The sequence below is a fragment of the Notamacropus eugenii genome, chromosome 4 (assembly GCF_028372415.1).
Source record: "Notamacropus eugenii isolate mMacEug1 chromosome 4, mMacEug1.pri_v2, whole genome shotgun sequence".
Taxonomy (NCBI): Eukaryota; Metazoa; Chordata; class Mammalia; order Diprotodontia; family Macropodidae; genus Notamacropus; species Notamacropus eugenii.
The window spans coordinates 250,037,386-250,062,126 of record NC_092875.1 but is presented as its reverse complement, the minus strand read 5'-3'; positions in this window follow the sequence as shown (position 1 = coordinate 250,062,126).

The window sequence follows — 24,741 nt, the reverse complement described above, 5'->3', positions numbered from 1 at the left end:
CCTTTGTCTTATCACGTGCTTCAAACTACGAGTTTCTCTTTCTACAAATTGAATTTATTTAATTTTGATATATTCACAGATTCCTGGAATGAGTCTGGCAAAACTTTCTAAGTCTGTTTCTAGTATCTTCCCCATGTGATGCTAATATAGAATGGCTGGAAACCCTTATAGGTTTGAATCACTTTCAGAACCACACTGCAGAGCTTAAGGAAAGCTTATTGATGGACCAATTTGATATATACCTTAGAGATAATCTCCATTTGCCTTCTATCCCTTCTCTATGTAGATTGCATGTACTAGCAACTTACAGTTCTCTTCTCCATTGGGATGGAAGCTCCTTGAGGGCAAGGACTGAATATCTTTCACCCTTAGGGCTTAGCGCAGTGCCTGACATATAGTAAACAATGTTCATTGATTGTTGGAAGCTTTTCCTGATTTCCCCAGCTACTACTTGTGCCTACATTCTATGTGTCTTGTTCATATGTACATGTTATCTTTCCCATTAGTATATTTATGCTCCTTGAGGGAAGGGACTGATGTTTTTCTTTTCTTTGTAGCCCCAGAATGTAGCAGAGTGATTGACATGGAGTAAGCCAGTAACTTTTGATTGCAGGAGACCTTTCCCTTTCTCCCTAGTTGCTAGTACCTTCCCACCTGAAGCTAGTTACCTTGTACCTGCTTTGTATGTGTATATATTTGTAGGTGTCTGATATGAATGTATGTATTATGTGTATATGTATATGTATATATACACTCACAGATATTTGTTGATTGATAACAGGAGTGCTATCTTGACTGGAATCCATAGTGGAGTATTCGCCATGTGCATATACATACAATTTTAAATAATATTTTTTTCCCAATTACATGTAAAAATAATTTTGAACATTCATTTAAAAAATTTTGAGTTTCAGATTCTCTCCCTCCCTGGGATGGTAAGCAATTTGTTATAGGTTATACATACGCAATCATATAAAATATATTATAACATTAGTCATGTTGTAAAAGAAGGCATTCCCTCAAAAAATAAAGTAAAATAAGTAGTGTACTCCAATTTGCATTCAGACTCCATTAGTTCTTTCTTTGAAGGTGCATAATGTTTTTCATTTTGAGTCATTTGGAATTGTCTTGGATCATTTTAATGCTGAGAACTGCTAAATCATTCACAGTTCATCATCATTACAGTATTGCTATTACTGCACAATGTTCTCCAGGTTCTGCTCATTTCACTTTGTATCAGTTCAGGTAAACCTTCCCAGGTTTGTTTTTGGTTTTTGTTTTTTTAACTTTTACAAAGGGATATTTATTGAGAAGGTATAGCAAGGAGAGAAGTTGAAAAACATCCTCCAAACTAGAGATGCACTCTTTCCTTGCATACAAAAGGAGAATGTAGGCTCAAGATTACAATACGAAGGTAGTCAAATAAACACATAGGGAACATGTGGGGCCAGGAGCTGCCAATAACTGACCCCAGAAGTCCTTTTCTCTCTTCTCAGAGTCCCTATCAAGTTTGCTTTTACAAGGCACTCCATTCCTCAGATAGGATGCTACCTTGCAGGACAACTTGATATTTTTTCTTGTGATTTATTTATTTTTAGTTTGCAACTTTAATTTTCACAAGATTTTGAGTCCCATCTCTCCCCTTCCATCATTGATTTGGCATGCATTCTAATTACCCCTTCCTCTAGTCTGCCCTTCCTTTTATCACACATCCCCTTATCTCCTTTCCCTTCACTTTCTTGTAGGGCAATATAGATGTCTATACTCCATTGCCTATATATTTTATTTCCCAATTGCATGTAAGAACAATTTTTGTTTTTATTACTTTGAGTTCCAAATTCTCTTCCTTATTCCTTTTCCACCCACCCTCACTGAGAAGGCAAGCCATTCAATATAGGTTATGCTTGTGTAGTTATGCAAAACACTTCCATAATAGTCATGTTGTGAAAGACTAACTATATTTCCCTCCATCCTATCCTGCCCCCCATTTATTCTGTTTTCAACTTTGACCCTCTCCATTTTCAAAAAATGTTTGCTTCTGACTAGCCCCTTCCCTAATCTCCCCTCCCTTCTATCATCCCCCTCCCACCCTAGTCCCCTTCTACATAACTTTCTTGTAGGGTAAGATACCCAATTGAGTATGTATGTTATTTCCTCCTGAAGACAAATCCGATGAGTGTAAGGTTCACTCATTCCCTCTTACCTCCCCCCTCTTCTCCTCCATTGTGAAAGCTTTTTCTTTCCTCTTTTATATGAGATAATTTATCCCATTCTATATCTTTTTTTCTCCTTCTCCTAATATATTCCATCACCCCTTAATTTTATTTTTTAGATATCATCCCTTCATATTTAACTCACCCTGTGCCATCTGTCTGTCTGTCTATCTATCTATCTATCTATCTATCTATCTATCTATCTATCTATCTATCTATCTATCCATCTATCTATCTATCTGTTGTCTGTCTGTCTGTCCATCTATCCATCTATCTGTCTATCTATCTATCTTTCCTCCAGCTACCCTAATACTGAGCAAGGTCTCATGAGTTACAAATATCATCTTTTCATGTAGGAATGTAAACAATTCAACTTTAATAAGTCCTTTATGATTTCTCTTTCCTATTTACCTTTCCATGCTTCTCTTGATTCTTGTATCTGAAAGTCAAATTTTCTATTCACCTCTGGTCCTTTCAGCAAGAATGCTTGAAAGTCCTCTATTTCATTGAAATTCCATTTTTTCCCCTGAAGTATTAGACTCAGTTTTGCTGGGTATGTGATTCTTGGTTTTAATTCTTAGCTCCTCTGCCCTCCAGAATATCATATTCCAAGCCTTTGATCCCTTAATGTAGACTGTGCTAGATCTTGTGTTATCCTGATTGTATTTCCACAATACTTGAATTGTTTCTTTCTGGCTGCTTGCAATATTTTCTTCTTGGCCTAAGAACTCTGGAATTTGGCTACAACATTCCTAGGAGTTTTCCTTTTAGGATCTCTTTCAAGAGGTGATTGGTGAATTCTTTTGATTTCTATTTTACCCTCTGGTTCTAGAATATCAGGGCAGTTTTCCTTGATAATTTCTTGAAAGATGATTTCTAGGCTCTTTTTTAGATCATGGCTTTCAGGTAGTCCAATAATTTTAAAATTATCTCTCTGGAATCTATTTTTCAGGTGAGTGGTTTTTCCAATGAGGTATTTCACATTGTCTTCTATTTTTTCATTCTTTTGGTTCTGTTTTATAATTTCTTGATTTCTCATAAAGCTATTAGTTTCCATTTGCTCTAATTTTGAAGGAATTGTTTTCTTCAGTGAGCTTTTGGACTTCCTTTTCCATTTGGCCAATCCTGCTTTTTAAGGTAGTCTTCTCCTCATTAGCTTTTTGGACCTCTTTTGCCAGATGGGTTAGTCTATTTTTTAAGGTATTACTTTCTTCAGTATTTTTTGGATCTCCTTTAGCAAGCTGTTGACTTGTTTTTCATGATTTTCTTGCATCACTGTCATTTTTCACAATTTTTCCTCTGCTTCTTTTACTTGATTTTCAAAATTCTTTTTGAGTTCTTCCATGGCCTATGACCAGTTCATAGTTTTCTTGCAGACTTTTGATGTAGGTGTTTTGACTTTGTTGTCTTCTGGTTGTATGTTGTGATCTTCTTTGTCAAGTAAGATTCTATAGACTGAGGGGTTTTTTTTCCCCATTTGCCCATATTCCCAGTCAGATGCAGACCTCTTTGCCAAGTTAGGACTCTGCTTCCAGTGAAGTTGGGAGTGGGGTTGGAGATGGGTGTACTGTCCCAGGTTTCAGGGATTTTGTATCAGTCATTCATACTGTAAGGTCTGTGGGTGCAGAGTACTATAAGCAGTCACCACACCCACCATTACTGCTCCTGCTGCCACCACCTCAGGGCTTCAGCCAGACCCCAGCCAGACCAGGTCCCAAAGAGTTTTCCCACTGACTTTGTATGCTGTCTTTGGTGTTTGTTGGTTGAGAAATCTGGAACCCACCACAGTTTGCAACAACCCAGTCCCCTGAGGCTTACCCTGACCAGGTCAGATGTCTTGGGCGCCCATGTGTTCTACTCGGTTCCCAGCCCAGTGTGATAGATGCTTCCTCCAGGCTGTTTTTGGCTAGAGATTTATTTCACTCCTTCATTTTGTGGGTTCTGCAGCTCTAAAATTTGTTTATGGTCATTTTTTAGAGGCATTTGGAGGGGTTTTAGGGAAAAGCTCAAGGAAGTCTCTACTTTTACTCCACCATCTTGGCTGTGCTCCCTCCAGGTGTTTTTTTTTATCATCCTGCTTGTCATTTCTCATAATGTTGACGTACATATTACAAATATACTTTAACAATTCTGTGATTTCCTTGATGTGGGTTCCTCTATTAATGCCAATTTACAATTAGGGATAAAGAGTCTTGGGAGGTCTCTCATCTTGTACAGTTAATTTCCTTGTAACTTTGCCCTCTCACCATTAGTCCTCTCACCCTGGAAATGCCTATACCCTGAAGTCTGCTTCCTTGATTGGTGAATATTTAACCCATTAAAGCCATTTCATGAAGGGACCCTGGCCATGCTAACCTCAGTCCTGATTCCACTCTTTGGACTTTATTTCCTCACACGAAGCCTTGTTCTTAGTTGACTAGTAGCCTTTCCTGATAACTTATTCCCTCCTTTTTTACTTTCTTCTTTACCTCCCCTTTCTGTGTTATATTCCCCTGTTAAAGTATAAACTCTTTGAGGGTAGAAACTGTTGTGTTTGCTCATATTTGTATCCCAGTGCTTGGTACATAGTAAAGGTTTAATGAATGCTCTGGCTATCTATCATCTATCTGTCATTTATCTCTATGGAGAATCTACTCAATACTTTAGAGAAATTTCCCTAGGGATTTTAATATTTTGTGGACACTGGTATAACACTTGGGCTGTCCATCTGTTATCTTTCTAACTGTGAGAGAATAAATTGTAAACACATTCACATAATAGAATCTGTATTATATAGCATGTTATCCATCAGTTATGGAGATAACAGATGGTCAACCCAAGTATTACATCTCAAATGATCCTAGATACCCCAAGGCCATGCCAGTGGAATATAAGTTCTGACAGGGCCTGAAAAGGCTGAACTAATGGGACACCAATCACAGAAATCAGAAATTTAGTATAGAGAAAATGATTTGAGGGAAATAGGGAGGATGAGTTTGGTTTTAGACATTATGAACGAAATGACAGCAGGACAACTGAGGCTGACCTCTTGTTGACCTTGGTCATGGAAAAGCTCTCATCCTTCCTTCACACCAACTGCTGTCAATCAAAAGGTTCTAAGTCTGGGGTACCACACATGGAAATGCCCCAGCCTTTAGAGGATCCTGAAGCAGTTCTGGGCAGGGCCTCTAGGTACAGTACAGGTTTCTGATAACTGAAAAGATCTAGGGGAGCAATATGTAGACCAAGATATAGGCATGTGGGTCCAGTGAAAGATGATATGCCTGTAATTCAAAGATCAGTCTAGTTATTTTGGGAGGAGCTCAGTACCAGAAAGTTAACTACCAAGAGATGAATATTTGAGGCCTCAGAGACCCATCAAGACTGTTTACTGAGGTACAGAAACCATGTGATCTTTATCAATAGAGGAGCTACTTATACCAATTACAATACAGATCCTTGAACTATTGGAGTACACCCCCCATAAATAGTGTCCCAAATATAATCCTTGGCCCTCTGTTCTTTATACAGAGTCTCCTTGTATAAGGCAAGCTAGGTGGCACAAAAGATATAGTGTGAGACTTGGAGTCAGGAAGACCTGAGTTCAAATCTGACCTCATATGCTTACTAGCTGTGTGACCTTGAGCAAGTTACTTAAACTCTATCTCAATTTCCTGACCTGTAAAATGGGGATAATAATAGCACCTAACTTATAGGGTTGTTGTGAGGACCAAATGAAATAATATTTATAAAATACTTTGCAAACCTCAATACATTATGTAAATGCCAGTTATCATCACCATCATCATCATCATCATCATCATCATCATCATCATCATCATCATCATCGTTATTCCATGAGAAAACACATTGACTGAGAGCTGGTGCATTATTGTGTAAAGAGTGCTGGACCAGAAGTGAGTAGTTCTAGTTTCTAGTCCCTCTCCTAATACTAATTCTAGCTAGGTGACCCTAGCCTAATCTCAAACTCCCTGGGTCTCAATTTCCCTTTCTGTAAAAGAAAAGAATTAAACCAGATAATTTTAGATTCTATTTGTCTCTAAAAGTCTAATACCTAAATCTCTATATTCAGCCAATTTCTCACCTGAGATGCACTTCAATGTCTAAGATGCCTACTGGACATTTTTGGCTTGGGTGTCAGTTAATAAACATTTATTAAACACCTACTATGTGCCAGGTACTGGGCAAAACACTGGGGATACAAATAAGAAAAAGAAAAACAGTCTGTGACCTCAAGGAGTTTCTAATTTATTGGGGAAGACAATATACAAAAGGAAACTGAAGGATGGGGAGGGGAATTTCCTGATTTCAAGTTAAAATTTTATTGTCTAAAACCAAACTCATCTTCCCCATTTCCCCCAAATCATTTTTTTGGTAAGACAAGGTAATAAGCATTTATTAAGTATTTATAATTATTTATAATTTTTTATCTTCTTCCTCTTCCTCTTCTTCCTAGTGACCTTTCCATCCTGGAGATGCTTCTATCTCAAGCCTCTGCTATTCTGATTGGTGACTGCCTGCCTGGCCTGCTATTTTAGGAAAGACCCTAACCATGCTTCAGTTGACTCAAGACTCTCCTCTCTAGGCTTCCTTTTCTCCTCTGCTTCAACTATCATTTTGTTCTCCCACATCTATTTTCCAACTCTTCTTTATGTGCTATCTTCCCTGTTAGATAGAGGCTGTTTTTCCTTGCTTGTGGGTGTGTCTTCAGATTTTAGAAATATGCCTGACACATAGTAAGTGCTTAGTAAATGTTCTATTATCTGTCTATCTATCTATCTTATACTATACTATATTTCATGGGTCATTTGAGAGATTTTCTTAAGGTATTATTTTCTTCAGTATTTTTTGTGACTCTTTTATCAAGCTGTTAATTGTCTTTTCATAATTTTCTTCCTTTGCTTTCATTTATTTACTTATTTTCCTTCTACCACTCTTATTTCATTTTGAAAATTATTTTTTAGCTCTTCCAGAAATTCTTGCCGGGCTTGTATACAAATTACATTTTTCTTTCAGTATTTGCTTGTAGCTGTTTTGACTTCATTGTCTTCTTCTGAGTCTGTGTCTTGACCTTCCCTGAAAACATAGTAGCTTCTCATGCTCAGGTTTTTCTTTATTGCTTATTCATTTTTTTCACCTTATTGATTCGGAATTATATATTAATGGTGGGCTTTGTTCCTGGCATGCGTGGGCAGGGGTACTGTCTCAAGTTTCAGACTTTTTAGCATTGCTAATTTCAGAGTTATTTGAAATTAGAGTTAGTTGTGGGGTTGGAAGTTTTGGGTGCTTCCAGGGTGGTGTGATCTGGGAAGAGGTGGTCACCATTCTCCTGGTCTGTCCTATGGTCTTTACTCAGAAAGGGTCCCTGATCCCTTGGGATTGCAATCAATAGTGTTCCTCAGGGCTCCTGTTATTTTGAGACCAGAAACAATGCTATTCCTCAGAGTCCCTGATCCCTGGGGCCAGAAGTGGTACTGCCCTGAAGGACTTCCACTTGCCCTTGACCAAAAGTGTTCCTCTCTACCTCTGAGATATGACCCAGAAGTGGGTATATGCAATGGAGTTGCCAAAGAGTGTTTGGTCCTTGTCCAGTACTAGTGCAGGGGTCCCTTGTTATCTTTCTGACCATTTACCAACTCCTTTCACCATCTCATGCTTCAGAGCTACCAAAGCTACTTCTTCTTCTGTCACCACTTCTTAGTCCCACCTCTGGCTTATCCATGTGGATTCTGAGCCACCTCTCTCCCCTGTGTCATAGGTCTGTCTTTTTGATTTCCTATGTTGTCTCGATCTGGAAAAATGTCTCACTGATCTTTTGTTGGCTCTGCCACTCTAGAATTTGATTTGTAGCTTTACTTCAAAGTTGTTTGAAGGGGAATGTTGGGAGAGCTCAGTCGAGAGCTTTCTCTACTCTGCCATCTTGGATCCACCCCAATTTGAGAGATTTTCAAGGATAATTTTGACTATTTATGATTTTTGCCTTACGCACTGACTTTATAGTTTAACCCTAGTAATAGATACAACTCCACTGTATATCAAAACATCAAAGATGAGAATTTTCCTAAGCAAATACCAAGTCAAAGGCTAAAAGACTAGTGACATAGCAAGTGACTTATCCCATGAAAAAACCACTTTAATCCTAAAATGTGATTTATTATATCAATAGTTTTGAAGTATCAAATGCAAGGTATAAAGTATACACACATATACTTACATACACATTATACATATAAATAAAAGAGCAAAAAAGTAAGTCATAAGAACTTGTCCTCTTCTGTGCTAGATTCTGTAGATTCTACAAGGCATTATAAGATGTTGTTGCTTTCCTTAAGAGGTTTAAGAGGCAAGATTGAATACATCAAAGGTAAGCAACAGTTAAAGTACTTCATGCATTGAAAGTACTTAAGTATCCAGATATTTACTCATCACCTACAGGACACACAGCAAAACCAAAACAGTAGTTTAGGCAGTATAATGGGAGTTAAAAACCTTCCCTGACCATTGATAGGTCTCAGGTGGGGCTATTGAGGGAGGCTTGATTACGGGAGGCTTGTTTTACATGGGGGCCGACACCTTTTGCTGATGGCTAATGATACACTGGGTCACCAGGGGTCATGCCCTCAGGCTCTGAAAAGAGTATATATTACTAAGAAGCACCTGGTTTTGAAAACCCAGATGTTGGTGCTTCTCTCTCTAGTAAGAATATGTGTATTGTCTATGGTCAGACAGTTGGAAGCCCTGTCTGTTGGTCTTTCTGTTTGTAATTTCTGCTTGTAATTTCTGTTTGTATTTTCTCTGAAGTTCAGGGTGCTGACTTTTTCCCCTGAACTAAGTGAATGATATATGTGCTTGATTAAAGTAGATTGTTGACCCCTCAAAAGAATGATGGTCCTCCATCTTACTGGAAGGATTGTGTTTCCTCACTTCTTGTTCATCCAAGCAGCATAAGGAGCCATGTGTCTAAGCAGGGGGTTGGAACTGGAAGGGCCTGGACCACTGCTATTGGGAAGGGAGACTGAGCCCTAGGGTAAAGTGTAGCAGGGACCCTTGATACCCTCCCATAGGAGTAGGGATGGAGGATGGTCTTTGTCAAGACAGGTGGGGTAAAAGGGAAAAGAGCATTGACAGGAAGGTTGGAGCAAAGGGATCCTTATAGCACTACCTGGGTTCTCTGCAGTGCCCAGATGAGATTTGGGCAGGATGGGTAAGATAGAGTGGTAAAGGGGATGTCTGCCAAGTGATGTCTGCCAAGTTCTCTGGTGCCCAGGGCAGTATGAATCTTAAATACTGGCTATATCACAGATATGTGATATTATGACCAAGTCATTTAAAAACAATCCAGAAGACAAACTGAGATATAGCAGTGATGAATTAACAATTTCATTTGTATTGGAAGTTCCTTCAACCAATGCAGGGCTGCATCTTCTCTATAACATATATCATAGAGGGTTGTCTAAAATAAGGTGTCAAACTTGAATAGAAAAAGATGAGTAAGCTATATATAAGGATCCCTGTGGCTGCTTATTGACTTAGAAAACCACGTATGAACATTATTATATTCTACTGTATTTTAATTTATTCTGTTAAATATTTCCCAATTACCTTTTAATCTGGTTCTGGCCACACCCCTGGGGAATGTTGTTGCCTAGATCTGAGGAAGTAAGTGACTTACTCAATCATATATATAGATATAGATAGATAGATATTACATATATATGTATAGATAGATATATGTATGTGTATGCACATGTACACATATGTATATATGTATGTTTCACATATACATACATATAAGTATACATACATACACACACATCAGCAAGAGGGCCCTGAATCCAGTTCTTCCTGGGTCAAAGGCAGACTTCCTAGATATTGCGCCATGCGGCCTCTCATATATAAATAATCGGATCAGTTGGCCCCAATCACTGCTAACAGAACAACTACCCAGGATAAATTCTCCCAATCGGGGGAATTTACTCCTGTGAAAGGAAGCTCCTCCTTCACCCACTGCAAGGGGTATGCTTTGGAATAATGAGCTGATTTCAGGTAAGGGAAATTTTAGGTTGAATGTCAAGGAAAAAAAATTCCTGACTCAGAGAACTATTGGATTACAAAGTACTCTCTCAAGGGAAGTCGTCAAGACTCGATCGGCACAGCTCTGGGAATAGGGTTTGTTAGTTAAATTGTACTCCTTTTCTTAGTTGACTGCCTGACATTTCAGCAATAGAGCCAAATAATTCATGGGTCAACTATGAAGAGTGCTTATTATAATCATGTGAAAAAAAAATCTCACCCACAGTGGTGGATTGGAAAAGAGAAATATATTTTTCAAAAAATTCTAAGTGATAAAGCCTGTCAGGTATTTGCAGCATGAAATCTGTTTTAGTTACCTTTGTGCTGCTTTTTAAATCATTGCTGATGTACATAGAAAAGAATACCCTGGCAGGACTCAGAAAATAGTGGAAGTTGAGGTTTAAATGGAGACCACAATGGGGGATTGTGTCCACTATTTGGATGAAATTACTGTTGAATATCTTCAGTACACTTTCCACCTCCAATAATAACCTTGCTAATAATAAATTAGGTTAAAAAATAGCAGCAACAAATAAACCAAATGACTTTTAATCCTCATGGAAGCAGGAAGGGGAAAACACCAGTTAGGAAAGGCCAGAATGAATCGATAAATTGAGACTGCAGATTGTGATATTGGCAGCCTATAAACAACTACCCCTTTGTGGTTCTCCTAGCATATCTCCAAACAAAGAAATAGGAAATTAAAACCACCTTGTGAAATATTAGCCAGGGCTTAGGTACAAAGGTAAGGTATAAGGAAGCAGGATTGTCCTTAGGGTGGGCAGAGATTCCCACACTCCTCCATCCATGCTATGGATGTCTCACTTATTTTTTATGCAGGCAAAATTTTGTTGACATCATCCTGTGGTGGGGAAGGTGGGAAGGAGCTGTTAGAGATGAGAGCTGAAACCTGGGATGCATTGCTCCACATGGGAGCTCACTTCTGACATGCTTCTTTGTTCTACATTTACTTTTGGAATTCAGGAGAGGGGCTGGGATGGGGGACTTGGGAAAGAGCCCAGAAAACAAGCTCAGGATGTTTTACTTTGCTTCTTGTACCTTATGAAGCATTTTTGCTGTTCGGATGTATTGGACTCCATTAATGTGCTGCTCTGATGCCTTGTTTTGGCATGAAGCTGGACCTGATATCTCACAAAGAGGGATGAAATCCTGGGTCTTTGAACCATTTGAAAGTCTGAGTCAAAAGTGTGCAGGGGAGATGGAAAATGCCATCCACATCCAGAGGAAGAACTATGGGGTTGGAATACAGAGCAAAGCAGACTATTTTCTTTTTTCTTTTTTTTCTCATGGTTTCTCCCATTCATTCTAATTCCTCCATGTAACATGACTAACGTGAAAATGTATTTAACAGGAATGTATGTGTAGAACCCATATAAGATTGCATGCCATCTTGAAAAAGGAGAAGGGGAGGGAAGGGGAGAAAATTTAAAACTTATGGACGTGAATGTTGAAAACTAAAAATAAATAAGTAAACTAATTTAAAAAAGTGAACAAGTAGATTTTGCTAATGTTCATTCAGTACATCAGACAGAAGCAAGCCACCAGATGACACAGTGGATAAGGAAATAGGTTGGGAGCCAAGAAGACTTAAGGTCAAATTTGACCTTAGACCTTTATTTACTAGCTGTGTGTCCCTGAGCAAGTCACTTAACTGCTGTTTCCCTCAGTTCCTTCATCTGTAAAATGGGAATAATAATAGACCTTACTTCCTGGGGTTATTGTGAGGATCAAATGAAATTATATTTGTAAAGCATTTTGCAAACCTTAAAGGGTTCTATCATCATTATTATCACTACTTTTATTAACAGAAGACCAGAAAGGAGAAATGGAACAGCGCTAGTCAACAATCACTGACACATGCTCAGTCAGGAAAAATAAAGCCTCCGGGTTCTTTGACTTTTTGAATTTCACAAAATCATAATACTGGGAACTCAGTAGCTAGTTTGGTTGTTTCATTGTTTTCAGTTGTGGCGGACTCTTTGTGACCCCTTTTGGGGGTTTTCTTGGCAAAGATACTGGAGTAGTTGCCATTTCCTTCTCCAGCTCATTTTACAGATGAGGAAACTGAGGCAAACAGGATTAAGCAACTTGACCAGGACCATACAGCTAGTGATTTTCTGAGGCTGAATTTGAACTCAGATCTTCCTGACTCCAGGCCTGGCTTGCTATCCATTATGCTACCTAGCTGGCCGTTTGTACCAGGGGTTCTTAACATGAGGTTTGCGAGCGTTTTTTTTTTTTAGAGTTAATAACTGTATTTCAGTATAATTGGTTTTCTTCGTAATCTTTCTTTGAATTTAAGCACATTATTCTGAGAAGGGGACCATCGGTTTTACCAGAACACCAAAGGGGTCCATGATATCACAAAAGATTAAGAGTATCCCGCACCTAAACAAATACCTCTGTACAACAGTAGCATGGCATAAAGGTCAGAGAGAAGAGGATCTCTGTCTGAGTTCTGCCTCTGACACATACTAACTGCATCACTCTGGACAAGTCCTTTCACTTCTCAGTGCCCTTGATAAATTTCTACAATGTGGCTTCTGACCTCATCATTCAAATAAAATTGTTCTCTCTAAAATTACCAGTGATCTTTGAATGGCCAAACAAAACAGCTTTTTCTTGATCCTTTTTGACCTTTTGGTAGCCTTTGATACGGTTGGTCACCCTTTTCTCTTTTGCATTCTTCTATGTTTTTGTAACAATACTCTCTCCTGGCTCTCCTCCTACCTGTCTGACCACTCCTCACTCTCCTTTGGTGGATCTTCATTTCGTTCACACCCACTAACCACGGTTGTCTCCCAAGGCTCTGTTCTATGCCCTCGTCTTCTCCTTCTATATTATTTCACTTGGTGATTTCATCAGTTCCCATGGATTCAATGATTATCTCCATGCTGATGATTCCCAGACCTACTTATCCATCTATATATAACCACTGTCCTGACCTCTAGTTTCACATCTCCATCTGCTCATTAGATACTTAAACTGCATGTCTTGTAGACAAATTAAACAATGAATGTCCAAAATTGAACTGTCTTTCTCTTCTATCCTTCCTCTCTTCCTAATTTTCCTATTGTTGAGAGGTTGAGAGAACCACCATTCGCCCATTCACCCAGGCTTGAAACCTGTCTGTAGCCTTAACTCCTCAGTGTCTCTCAAGTCCTATATTCAATCAATTGTGAAGGCCTAGCAATTTTTGCTTTCTTAACATCTCTGGTGTATGACACCTTCTTTCTGCCTCTGAGACTGATACCACTCTAGAGCAGGTCCTCAATAGGTCGCCCCTGGATTATTGCAAGAGCCTGCTGGTTGAACTCCAAGTCTCTCCCCAGATTCCAGGCATAATTCCATACCTGTAATTCTCTCCCTCCTCATCTCTGTCTCCTACCCTTCCTTGTCTTCTTTTGAGTCCCAGCTAGAATCACACCTCCTAAAGAAACCTTTCTTGATTCCCCTTAATATTAGTGTCTTCCCTCACTTGGTTATACTTAATTTGCCCTGAGATGTTTTTTCATTAGACAGTGAACTCTTTGAGATCAGAGACAGATTCCCCCTTCTCCTCACCCCCATCTCCTCCCCCCTTTAGGCCTTTCTTTGTGTCCCCAGCATTTAGCACAGTATTGGCACATGGTAGAGGCTTAATAAATGCTTGTTGACCGACTCTCTGCTTTAGGTAATTTTCTAAGATTATTAATTGCAAAGAAGGTGCCAACCTGTATTAGTAAAGGGGATTTTCACATCACAGAGTTCACAGTACCAATGAAACCCCAGGGCTATCCTTAATCCTTTCCCAAACTCATATTAAGCAAGAGGTCATCTGGCCTTTCCTTGAAGCTCTTTAATGAGGAGGAAGCCCATTCTATTTCTTTTAGAACATTTTTCCTAACACTAATCCTGCATTTATCTTCCACCTATTTTGCTCATTTTGCCCACTGGGGCCAAGCAGAAGTTTAATTCCTTGTCCTCTTGCCACTTGGCCAGTGATTGATGATAGTTGTCATCTGCCCTCATTCTGAGGCCTCTCTTCTCCAATCTAAATATCCCCAGTTCTTTCAATGAACTCTCATGTGCCAGGAGCTCAAGGCTTTCCCCAGAAGCTTTCTAGTTTATCAATGATCTCTCTACAATCTGACACCAAGAACTAAACATGTTGAGTCATTGTTGTTGAGTCATTTCAGTCATGTCTGACTCTTTGTGAACCCACTTGGGGCCTTCTTGGCAAAGATACTGTAGTAGTTTACCATCTCTTTCTCCACTCATTTTACAGGTGAGGAAACTGAGGCAAACAGGGTTAAGTGACTTGTCCAGGGTCATACAGCTAGTAAATGTCTAAGGCTGGATTTGAACTCAAAAGTCTTCCTGACTTTAGGCAGGGTACTCTATCTATAGCACCATCTAGCCACTTCAAGAACTGAACATATTACTCCTGATACAACCTGATGAGGGCAGAGTACAGAGCTATCACTACACCTCTCTTAATGTAGCTGAAGATGGCATTCACTTTCTTGGCTGCCACACTGGACTGTTGACTCACCTTAGATTAAGTCACTAGAGTTGCTCCATCTTTAATATTTCAAACTTTCTCTGGGGTGGGAGGTAGGGGAAGAAAAAAAAGAAATTTATATGATAACTTTATTGGATATTTAAATGGAATAGCAAGCTGCACATAACAGATTTACAGTTTTATGTACAACCATGTTTTTATTATACTACATTATAAAAATGCTTGTTTTATTCCATAAATTAAAAATAAATAAATAAAATGTTACACCTCCCTGTACATCTACCTTTCCCACTTTCTCACACCTAGCAAACATGTTCTTTGTCTTTATCAAGATATCTATTGCTCAGTTTTTCCATTTCTCCTAGTTCATCAGTCCCTTCGATGTTTCTCCTCATTCTCTAGATGTTCTTCAACTTGTCAGAGACCTATCCTCTTACTTGGTACCAGAACTGAATATGATGTGCAGTCTTACCAAGGCACACCATTACTTTCCTAATTTTTGACTTTATATTTCTCAATACAATCTAAGACTGTACTAACTATTTTTTGGCTGCTATGTCACATGGGATCATATTGAAGTTGTAGACTACTAAAACTCTCAGGTCATTTTTTAGGCAAAATCCTGCTTGGCAATGCCTTGCCTTATATTGTTTCGATTTTTCTGAACAAAATTCACAGTTTAAACCATTTCTATTGAAATTTGATCATGTTAGATTCAACCTACCATTCTAGTCTCTGTATATGTATCTATCTTATCATCTACCTATACATCCACCCATCCATCCTTCCAGCCATCCAGCCAGTCATCTATCCATCTATCTATCCATCTATCTATTCTTCCATCCATCTATCCATCCATCCAGCCAGCCAGCCAGCCAGCCATCCATCCAGCCATCTATCTATCCTGATTTTGTTATTATTCAGTATCCTGGAATGTAGTTTGTCTGGGTTTAGTGACTTATACTCATGGAAGGAAATTCGGTGCTTTCTTACTATTTCCTTAATTTTACTTTCTAGCTCCCCATTATCATTCTTTTTCATTCCTTAGTGGTTCAAAGATAATTTCCTTGGCAGAGAAAACAGAAGCAAGAGTTGAGTATTTCTGCTTTTTCTCTATTGTCTCCTCTTCTTTCCATTCAAAGCAGATGTTCTAGCCTTTCTTCGATCCATCTCTTTTCCCCAACATGGACTACATAGCTTTTTATTGTTCTCAGGATTTTTCACAAGTCTACACTCATTCTGCAAAGTAATGACTCTACTCTTGCAAAACTATGCTGCTTGTGGTATATTCATACTTTGGAACCTGCTCTTGCTTCCATCCTCAGTTCATGTTGGTCAATGAATTATCTGAAAAAACATATCAGAATATTATTCTTGAAAGCTCACTAGCCAGGTAAGGAATGTTAGGCCATGGAATTTCACCTGTCTTTTCTCTGAACTCTTAGAAATCTAATCCCCTTTAATTTGGGGTGTGCATCAGAATACACCCAGATATCCTCTCATTATCTAGCACAAAATTCTAACATGGAATGGGCATGTCCTTCCAAGGTTCTTGGCATTTGTATTTCAGTAACCAGTTTTGCTCTGTTGACCAAAATGGGAACAATTTGCCAATCTCTGTTGGAGGAGAGAGAGACAGAGGGGGGAGAGAGCAAGCGTGAGAGGGAGACAGAGACAGACAGACAGAGAAAGACAGAGAAGAGATCCTACCCTCAAACCTTCATGCCAGGCTTTGGTTATAGCTTGAAATCTTCATTCTTTTTTTATTCTACTCAATTGGTCTGTAGGATAATCTCGCAATATTGATTCTTTTCCCCCTTAATGAACCTTTATCCAAATACTCTCCACTGTGCTTTGTCCTTCTGATTGCTAAATTTCCATATGTCCAACACTTTAATTCAGGGATTATCCAACTCTGGCCTGTGGGCCAAATCCATTCTGCCACCTATTTTTATATGGACCCCAAGTTAAGAATGCTTTTTACATTTTAAAATACAATACAATACAATATAATAAATACAAAATACAATAAAATAAAATACAAATATTTTAAAATGTAAAAGAAACCCAAACCCCAAAATATTTTTAGTTTGTGACTGTTCAAAATCAGGCAGCAGTCTGGATTTAGCCCACAGGTCATAGATTGCTGACCTGTCCTCTAATGTATTGGTGATGTCATCAATGTGCATGTTCACACACCAATCATGTCCATGCCTGCCCACCATATCATTCTTGTCCATATCCTCCCATTTATGTTTTGTTCAGTTCTTTTCTTTGGAAAACTTCCATTAGGGCAGTTCTTTTAGTTTGATCCTCCTTTGTAGCTCTTTTACAAGTCTTGTCTTTTTGCACCCCATTATTTGCCTCCCCTCAATTGTTTACTACTGGGTCAAATTTATTCCATCGGTATTGACTTGTGACTCAGAATGAGTTTTTATTTTGTTTTCACAGATGATACTCAAATGTTATCTCAGCTATTGATAAACTATGTGCTCCTGCGCAAGTCACTTAACCACTCTATGATTCTGTCCTCATCTGTAAAATCAGAATAATAAGGAGCACCTGCCTTCTGCCGTGAGGAACAAATGAGATCACATCTGTAAAATACTTTGTAAACATTATAGTACTATAAAAATGTCAGCCCCTCCTTTCTTTGGTAACTCATCCTACTCAGTGCAGGCAGGTAAATATATATGATGACATATTTTATTGTCAGAAGGTAAAACTTAACATGTGAGTTTTCATGGAGTCAGAGATTTTCCTATGCTTACAATAACAAATGAAAAATGTGACTTTTTAAGGTCCTCTCACTCTAAAAGATGGTACCCCACCCTAGTTACAAATCACATAAAGATAATTGTATTTGCCCTTAAAATATTATTTAGCACACGTAAAAAGCTACAAGAGGCTAGTGGTCCAAAGCTACCTTATTCTTACGATCTTTACCTTTAATAAACCTCTGGGATTTTCCTTGGTAGCACAAAAGCCATCCCCTTTTCCCTGTTGCCTCTCTTTACAAAGAGCATTGACCTGCTACCAAAAAAAGGCCCCTTAAGCACTCTTTCTCATCATAGAAAGTAATGGAGCAAGACAGCCACGGCATGAAGTGAGAAATCTTGAATTTTTCCCCCTCATGCCTTCTCCTTTTATTTTTCTCCCATGCCACACTTCCAGGTTTATGATTTTTAGATTTTTTTTGCAGGAGAATCTCTTCTATGTTTCAATTAAGGATGAAAATGTGCATCTCTACACACCACATGAGCTAGCTGTCAGAATTTCTTTTGACTGGAATAGCAGAAATGGCAAAGTGTTAAGTCACTGAGATGAACAGAATTTTCTATATCCCCTTCCCAAGCTTTCTTTCCTCTCTAAGGATCGTCCTCATTTTCCCGCTAAAAGTATACTTTAAGAAGAGAAGTAAAAGTTTTGAGCAGTTTTGTTGGAGTTTAGATGTCAGTCCTTCAAATTACACTAATATATATGTGTGTGTGTGTGTATATATATATATATATATATATATATATACACACATATGGAGAGCGCCAGAAGAATATATTGACGTTACATTGCTGCCCCTGGACACCACAATCTCCAAAAAGTCAAAATAGAAGGAAACTCAATAGGCAATTGAATGATCCATATTAGGCACAAACACATTATAGCATGCAGACAGAAAATACAAAGAAAAGTAATTGTCTAGGAAGTTAATGCTGAGATAAAGAGATGAATATATAGACAGATCAAGGAGGGACCCATAGTAGTCCTGATGTAAATGAAAACTGTGTTTTAGGACAGAATTTTTTCCACCACAGGCTCTTGTACCCTGTCCCCAAAGCTCCTTGGATAACATTTGTATTAATATTTATATATTCTTCAGTTTCCTCACCAAAGAGTCACTTAAAGGATTTATTTTATACTGTATGACATGTATAATTGGGTTATCATTCATGCCACCCTCAATATAGGTGGTGTGGCATCTGTGTCATAAGAATTCAAGGGTCTCAATTAGACATAAAAAAACATGTTTATTCCAGGTCTGACAAAGCCTCACTCTGGGAGTGAAGCTTTCTGGGAAACTGGAGATCGCCTATATTGTTTAAAAAAACAGATAAACACATACCGCTGTTTTCAAAGCATTTTTCCACCCTCTCCCCAATCAAAATGAAAGATGGCTTAATTTAATTTTCTAAAAGAAAAATGTAAAGCTGCTGTCATTATTCGATTCTTTACTAACTTTTTAAGTCACTTCATTTGAAACAAAGAATTGTTGCTGATATGGAATGAAATTACACTTGCATAAAATTCTCTTACATTTTTATTTTGTGTACTCATTTTGTCTGCATCTTAATCTAAGCTGAAAATTTCTCATAAATTTGTACCATAGACAAGTCTTTCTGTAGCATAAGTTAATGCTTTTGTGCAGGTTCTTATTATGAAAGTTGGAAATTATTGTCACAGAAATTACATGTTAGTTGCTAACTTAGAGCATCTTCAACTTGGGTCATTCAACTTAAGGAATTTATGGATATCTATACATATAAACCAGTTCATTAGAGTTCATTGAAAGGCTATAAATAAATAAAACTCAGAATCAGGATTAAATAAGCAACAAAACAACCCACCCTTTGGAATCTTACAAATTCCATTGAGGAAACACAAATTACTAGGATGACCTTTGCTTTCAGCCAACTCCTCATTTTCCTACCCTAGATTATTGGTTCAGTCATTTTCAGTCATGTCTGACTCTTTATGACCCCATTTTGTGTTTCCTTGGCAAAGATACTGGAGTGGTTTGCTATTTCCTTCTTCTGCTCATTTTACAGGTGAGGAAACTGAGGTAAACAGGGTTAAATGACTCACCCAGGGCCACACAACTAGTGTCTGAGGCCCAATTTGACCTCAAGAAGATGAATCCTGAATTTGCTTCAAGGTACATATATGGGACAGAGAGAAATTGGTCATCGGCAGGATGGGACTTCTGGAAGCTGGAGCCATTGAGACCTCCTAGAAGGGAATGGAAGTGGCTATAAAATCATTGCAGGAGAGGACAATCTCCTGGGTCCATTTTGGGTGATATTTTTCTCATCTGAGCCACTGAGGGCCTAAGAGATTTGAAGACAAAAATTAAAATAATTCCTGCCCTCCAGGAGCTTTCCGTTCTGCTGGTGGTGATAGTGGGCAGTCAAGTGAAGCAGTGCACAGAGTTTTGGCCCCAAACTCAAGAGAACTTACTAGTTGTGTGACTGTCAGCAAGTCACTCAACCCTGTTTGACTCAATTTCCATATCTGTAAAATGAACTGAATGGAGAAAGGAATGGTAAACCACTCCAGTATCTTTGCCTAGAAAATCCCAAATGAGGTTACAGAGAGTCCGACATGACCAAATCAACTCAACAGAAGGTAGAAGGGTGGACCAACAAGTTATCTCAAAACACACTAACAACTAGGGAAATCATGAAAAAGACCTTTTTGCAGAAATTCAATTAAGCTTTGAAATGAGCTAAGGATTCTAAGGGGCAGAGGTGAGGAATTCACACATTGTAGACATGGAAGATAGTCTATGCAAAGGTATGTGATAGAAGATGAAATATAAAGTTACTAAGCTGATCAGTTTGGATGAAACACAAAATGTTTGAGTGAGTAATGAGAACAGATCTGGAAAGATACACTGAAGGTAGATCACCAGGGCTTTTAAATGTTCATCAGAGAGTTTTTATTCTTAGTCTAGATACACCAAACCTTTTAAATAGAGGGATGAGTTGGTCAGATCTAGGCCCTAAGAGTATGATTTTGGCAACTGTGTAGAGGATGGTTTGGAGATGGAGAGGTTGTAAAGAGGGACACCAACTGGAAGATTTTTTCAATAATTAAAGTGATGAGGGTCTAAGGGTATTTGTGGCGTGAATGGAGAGGTGACAACTATGACATGCCATAGAGATAGAATCAACAAGATTTTGCAGTTTGGATATATTCTTTAAAATAGTTATATCTTTGGTTTTTATATTAACCTTTGTCCTTGTTGGTTGTTCAGTCATTCCAATCATGTTTGACTCTTTATGTCCCTATTTGGGCTTTTCTTGGCAAAGATACTGGAGCAGTTTTCTACTTCCTTCTCCAGCTCATTTTACAGATGAGGAAACTGAAGCAAACAGGGTTAAGTGATTAGCTCAGGGACACATAGCTAATAAGTGTTTGGGGTCACATTTGAACTTGGGAGGATGAGTCTTCCTGAATTCAGACCTGGCTTTCTATCCATTGTGCCACTTAGCTGCCCTGTTTTTACATCATCTACATTTCCCAATTTTTTCCACCCATTTGTCAGATCTAGAGTAGCATTCCATTCCGTTCATGTACTTGTTAAGCCATTTCCCAGTTGATGGGTATCTTTTTTTCCCCAGTTCTTTGCTATTACCAAAAAAAAAAGAGCTATAAATATTTTGGCACATATACAATTTTTCTTCTTATAATTAGCTTCCTAGCAATGAAATATCTAGTTCAAAGGGTATAGACATTTTAATAAATTTCTTAGCATAATTCCAAATTGCCTTCCACAATGGTTGGATTAATTCATATCTTCACCAGTGGTGCATCAGTGTGCCTATATTTCTAAAACGTCTTCAACGCTGACTATTTTCATCTTTTGTCATCTTTGCCAATTTTTTAGCTGTGAGATGAAACCCCAGGGTAACATTTGTAGTTTTCTTATTATTAGTGATTTGGAACAATCTTTCTTAGGCTAGAGATAGGGATTGGACTCCTCAGTTCATTGATTTAAGGAACTGTTGGATGAGGAAATTTACTTTACTCAAGCAGGTCACCACTTTCTCAACAATTTGCATCTTCAGTTGTCCAGAGCCCTGAGATTCCATGCCTTGCATGGAATCATGAAGCCAGTATGTGTCAGAGGGAGGACTACAACCTAGAACTTCTTGATCCTGAGGTTAGCTCTACACTATATCTCACTGCCTCCTGTAGTATGTATGCATGTGTGTGCAATCACAGGGACCACTCATGGTATTAGTCCCACTCTGATCAACCTTTAAGTGTTGACTTGTTCCATTTTTCAACCTGGGCCATTTTGTCCCTCTTTGGGCAGACTGGTAGCTCCTCACTCCTGATTGCTACTGTATTCATACAAAACTTAACATGAATACCCAATAAGTTTAACCTGCTGCATCTCCACTCATCCTCTCTGGTAACTGGAACTATACCATGCCCATCTGCATGTAGTTATTAATGGTTTACAATTATTCTGAGAATCATTTATTAATATTCTTTGACTACTTAACCTTTTGTGTTTGTTCCTTATCGAATAGTTGCATTTTACAGAACTAATGCTCTGAGACAAACTTTCCTAGGTTCTGGGAAATCAGCCAATGTGGGAACAATCAGTGAGGCTTTGAGGTCCTCCCAGGCATGTGCAGTTTCCAGTCCTTGACAGTAATTCCCTTCACCAACACTGATTGGAGACTGTGGACAGCACCTAGTTTCCATCTGGTTACATAATTATTACCAGTTGGTCTGGAGAGAGGTTGGAAACCTGTGTTCTTTCTCAAAGAGAGATTTGGCCAGAGGAGCACAGATAGAAAAATGGGGGACAGTAGTTGGTAGAACCAAGGGGGACAGATAATGAACAAGCCTGAGCTTCTCAGGGAACATAAAGTGGGACAAGGCATTCCTGAGAAGTACTTTGATAGATTTAACAATGTCAGGAAGCCATGAGATAACACAGAAGTGGTCCAGTCCTAGAGATTTCAGACACTCTTGTTTACTAAACTGGATTCTGAACCTGTAATCACCTACCTAGATATCATTTGTACCCTCAAAATCCCTCATCATCTGTAAGAAAGGAGGTATTGCAACAAGAAGACAGTCCTGAGAGTATGGGAGTAGTGTTGTGATGACTTTCTGTGAGGAGAGGTACATTTCCTGAGATCTGACCAAAAGACAAAGCCTTAAGCCTTTGGGTGGTAGCAAGGAGATGGCGACAAGACAACTATAGAATGGTGGTGTCAAACTCAAATGGGTAAGGGGCCTACTGAACTGCACATAAGAGTCCCAATGGACCATATACTTAGAAAACCGTATCTTATGATTTATATGATTGCATTTGTATAGCCTATCTTGGGGAGGGGGATGAGGGAAAGGAAGGAGAGAGAATTTTGAACATAAAATTTTAAAAAAAGCAACTTTGAATGAATAAGTTATTTTGACTATTGTAAGTACCCAAATTAACTATAAAGGACATATGAAGAAAGATGTTATTTGCATTCAAAGAAAAAACTAATAAAAAGTATGTATAGAACAATTATACACACACACACACACATACACACAAATTTGTGTCTAATGGTAACCATCTCTAGGGGAGGCGAGGGGAGAAAAGAAAAAAAATTTACATGACATTTTTGTTGTATATTTGAAAAGTATAACAGGTTAATCATCTTTTTTTTATTGTACTATGTTAGGGAAATGCTTGTTTTATTCCATAAAATAAAAATAATTTTAATTAAAATTTTAAAAATTTGTTTTTACATGTAATTGGAAAAAATAAAATATTATTCAAAAAAGAAAACCACATATTAATGATATCTATGTTCTATTGTATTTTTGTTTATTTGGTTAAATATTTCCCAGTTACTGGTTCTAACCCCACTGGGCATCATGTCTGATTCCCTTCTTACAGATGATTCTTCTATCATGATATTCCAAGGATGGAAAAGTTTCCTCAGGCTAAAGCAGTACATCAAAGGGTACAGATCTAAGATGAACCGTTAATGAAGACCAGAGGCAGTGAAGAGGGCTTGTGTTCTATTTCAGAAGAGGAAAATGAAGGGGTGCTGTTTACACTGTACCCAATTACAGTAATCTTTGAGTAGCACTTTGTATCAGACCTTAGTTTCTTCATTTGTAAAATGAAGGGGTTGGACCAGGTGACTTCCAAGCTGTAAGCCTATGATCCTGTGACTTTCTCACTGATCCTCCAACATACCCTCACACCATGGAAATAACCTAAACTTCATTGCTTATCTTGCTCAGTGACAGCTCACCTCCATAGAATCTCAGGTGCAGAACTGGAAGAGACTTTAACAAATTAATCTGACAGGTAAGGAAAGTGAAAATCAGAGAGGTCAAGTGACTGGCCTAATGTCACATAGAGAGTTTATTATTCATTTTCTTATTGACAGCAGAGAGTCAGTTTGGCACAGTGAGAAGAAATCAGGAAGACTTGGGTGCTAATTCTCTCTTAGATACCTATTAACACTGTGATCCTAGGTAAGTCCCTAAACCCTTGAGTCTCAGTTTTCTCATCTGTAAATGAAATATTAATGTCTCCTGTACCCACCTCACAGGGTGGGTGGTTGTAAGTATCAAAAAGGATTATGTACATAAAGTGTTTCATTGATATTAAAATTATATGCCAATATCAACTATTATTAAAACTGATTGGATGTGGTAAGAGGCAGGAGAAATGACTAAGTGACTGCTCAAGGTCTGTTCTGACCTCATTCCTTTCCATCACTCACATCGTCAACTAATTCAGAATAGAATACAGTGGGATGTATGAGTATGTTTTAAAAGATCTTGAATTATTGTGTATGTCTGAAGTTTAATTGTGTCAGTTTTTATTCATGAATCATATTTCTGCAAAGACATTCCTTCTCATTCATTACTAAGTGAACTGTCAGTTTGATTAGGGACTTATGTAATATATATTTGTTCACCTTTCCCCTTCTCCCCAGTTCAGCATGTGGAAGATGGAGGTGACTGACTAATTGAGAGAATAAAGCACAGTCTCCAGAGGTGACTTCTAACAATAGGGTAAAATGATTTCTTCAGGAGGCCAGTAATTTTACCACCATCTGACCACCATTTTCTTTTATGTTCAATCCCACTTTCTTTAAGCTGTGTAGCAAATAGAATGTCTGT